Genomic DNA, 3,264 nt, shown 5'->3' with positions numbered 1-3,264 from the left:
ATCAGGGAGAACGGCCTTTGATGTGTTGCCATAGATGGTAGTATCGTCAGCATAAATTTTGGGAGATCATTGATGTAGATCAGGAAAAGAGTTGGGCCCAGGAAGGACCCTTAAGGGACTCCAGCATTAATACTGTGAGCTTCCGATTTCTGCCCATCAACCACTATTCTTATAAACCGATCAGAGAGAAATGATTTAATAATTGAGAAGATATTTCCAACTATACAGCAGTTGGAAATCTTGTGATTGTGCTGTAATCTTTATGATGTGCATATTCGTCACAGAACAAAAATGTCATATTCCAAAAATTATGTAAATAAATTAAGTCTTTCAAAAAAAAAACCCAAAGAAAATAAAATTTTATGACGAAATGAGACGCAGATTTGAAATCGGTGAAGTTCTTTGATCCGGCGTAAATAATGAGGAAACAACTCCTTTCGAACTATCAAGATAAAAATCGAGGTCAATTTGTAATTTTACAACTCAATACTCACCTTTAAAATGGCGACGTCTCCAGGTTTTTGGCTGCTGAAAACAAATATCACATTTAAAACTGGGGCAGACAAATAGTTTTCCTGATATTAAGCCTTTTATTATTCAATGTAATCCCTATTGTATTCACTGGTGGCCATGTTTGTTCATGCAAGTGAGCATTTAATTTTAACGTGCGGTGAATGTTGACTTGGAAATAAACTGCAAAACCCAAAAACCAAAAAAATCAGCCTTATAATGGATACATTTAATTTAAAAAAAAAGCTGAAAATCGTAAATTCTTATTTTTGCAAGTCGACCTGTGCTTTATCGTTATTTTCAAAGCGGATGCTCGACTCACTCTGTAAAATGTTCCCAACAAATACTTGTCTAGCAACAACAATTGTCAATTACTCTCTACCTGTGCCTAAAACTAAACGAAAATTCCATGAGAAAAGTTTCTTTCCTAGAACTGTTCATCTGTGGAACACAATACCGTGGGTCTGCTTCTCAGCTGACTATAACATGGTCATTTTCAAGTTTAATTTAAATAAGTCCTCATTGATCCATCCTCTTAATTAAACCTGGTACTTCTGCAGTTTAAAGCCCGCTTTTTCTATGAGTCTCGTCTGGCAACGCCCGGTGGCAACAGAAACCGCTGGCTTATATCGAGCAAACGGAAGTCAATAAAAAATAAAAAAAAACGAACAAAAAAGAAAGAAAATACAACAAACAACCTACCGTAATAATTTCATAAATTTTACTGTTAGTGTTTTATTTTTATTTTTTATAGCAACTGTGTTTTTTTTTTTTTTTTTTTCTTTTTTTTTTGGGTGGGGGGGGGTGTAATAAAAGTTTGTTTCTTTGAATTCGTGAACAAATATATTTTTTGTTTTGTTTGTGTATGGAAAGTTATTTTAGAATTTTTTTTGCGACCTGCCCAAGCGTAGTATAAACTCCCCCAATCTTCCCATGCTAAGAACGACTTTTGGAATAAACACCTCCAACCTTCCCATGTTAAGTACGGCTTTCGAGGTTGGAGGTATCTATTCCGAAAGCCGTTCTTAACATGAAGAGTTTGGGGGTGTTGCGCAATGTGACTCTACCCTTTCTTTTCTTTTCCTTTTAAACTCTTTCCTTTCCTTTCTTTTTTTCTTCTTACAATTTTTACCGTCTTCTTTCTCGGGTCTCTTTTGTGGTTTCCGTCGTTCGCCGGGCGTTGCCAAGCCAGACACACGGAAAACGGGCTTTAAACTGCAGAAGTACCTTAAACCTTACCAAAATTCCACCATTACTGATCATCGCGGTGTTTTCTCACCGTCTGCCTAACACCTATTAACGTTTATCCTCGAGTGGCCTTGGTTGGGCCTTAACAAACGATGTCCCCTCCCAAGTAAAAAAAAATCTAGATGATTAAGTTAAGTAGAAGAGGAACTTATTTTTACCTTCTGTAACATTTATTTGTTGTATATTTATTTTTTTACCCAGCTTTTGTTTTGTTGCCTATTATTGTAAAACAAAAACATACCTAATAGTTTTACTAAAAAAAAAAAAAAATGAATGAATGAATGATGTAAATAGTTGAATTATAAAAAAAAAAAAAAAATAAATAATACCTTTTTTTTTCTTAATTTTCGACCTTCACATGTACTGACTTTTAGTTTTTTGGGGGTGTATTTCGTGTATTTTTTGGTTGACTTTAAAGCAAGCGTCAAAAATAAGTGTTTAGTTCATAATTAGTTTTCGTTATAATTTTCTTTTCATAAAAAAGGAAACTGAAAGAAACTGAATTCGTAGAAAAGAAACTAAAAATTAAGGAAAAGAAAAAGACAATTATTACATCAATGTCCATCCATAGTCGAGCAAAGAATATCGTTATTGTTGCTCGTTTTGTTACACTGTTAAAAAGATGTCCTCAATTATTTAGGTCAAATCTAGTTTACGGCCAGAAGAAAAAGAAATAATTTTCTAAATTTATATTTATCAACAATTTTAAATTTTAGTGTTTTTATTTCAATCGTAAATTATTGGATACTAAGTATATAAATAAAATATAAATATAAAAAAGAACGCGTTGTTTCGTAAAATAAGTTAGAGAAATACGAAGATGTGATTGTTTATTTTAAAAAGAAACGGTTTATTCCTGACGTTCTTAGAGTGTAAATAATGATTTTTAAAAGTTCATAGATTATGTATGGTAAAAGTAACGGACATTTTTTAATTTCGAATAGGAGAGTCAGCTTATTAGTCGCCTTTAAAACCCAAATTATCCAACTGGTTGAACGCTTATTCACTCCGTACGGATTATTCTGTATAACTTCTCTCCAAGTAACCGGTCGCCCCTATAGCTCAGTGGTTTAGAGCACTGGTCTCGTAAACCAGGGGTCGTGAGTTCGAATCTCACTGGGGGCAGGCGGTGTTTCATTCATTACACCCGCTTTCTTTTTGGTATTCTTACACGCCTTATTAATGGTGAATTGTTAAGCGATAGATAAATCATTTTGAATGTAATATGTAGCTTAGTAATAAATTAAACAAGATAATAAAAAAGCATTCCGTTCTTAAAAACGAGATAGCACTATTAAACCGTATTGTGTAAGGACAGAATAGTTAACAAACTCGAACTTTTCCCTCTTCAATTTTTTTTTTTTTTAAATAAATAATAACGTTATTAATGAGAACCTCATTCATTATTGACATGGCTTTTTAATTATTTTATGCCTTCACAACCATATTATTATAATGGTTTAATTAATAAATACATTCATTATTATTAAAAAAAAAAAAATTAAT

General features: G+C 32.6%; 1 non-coding gene across 1 annotated transcript; it reads left to right on the top strand.

The window, feature by feature from the left end:
• The first annotated feature begins 2,809 nt into the window (after positions 1 to 2,809).
• Positions 2,810 to 2,883, top strand: Trnat-cgu (transfer RNA threonine (anticodon CGU)). Its single transcript has one exon. It is a non-coding gene; the product is annotated as a tRNA-Thr (tRNA).
• The last annotated feature ends 381 nt before the right edge of the window (positions 2,884 to 3,264 follow it).

Source organism: Euprymna scolopes, chromosome 37, assembly GCF_053919585.1.
Source record: "Euprymna scolopes isolate OS-2025 chromosome 37, ASM5391958v1, whole genome shotgun sequence".
Classification (NCBI taxonomy): domain Eukaryota; kingdom Metazoa; phylum Mollusca; class Cephalopoda; order Sepiida; family Sepiolidae; genus Euprymna; species Euprymna scolopes.
Note: the sequence above shows the minus strand (reverse complement) of the source record. Positions and strands in the feature narration are given on the sequence as shown.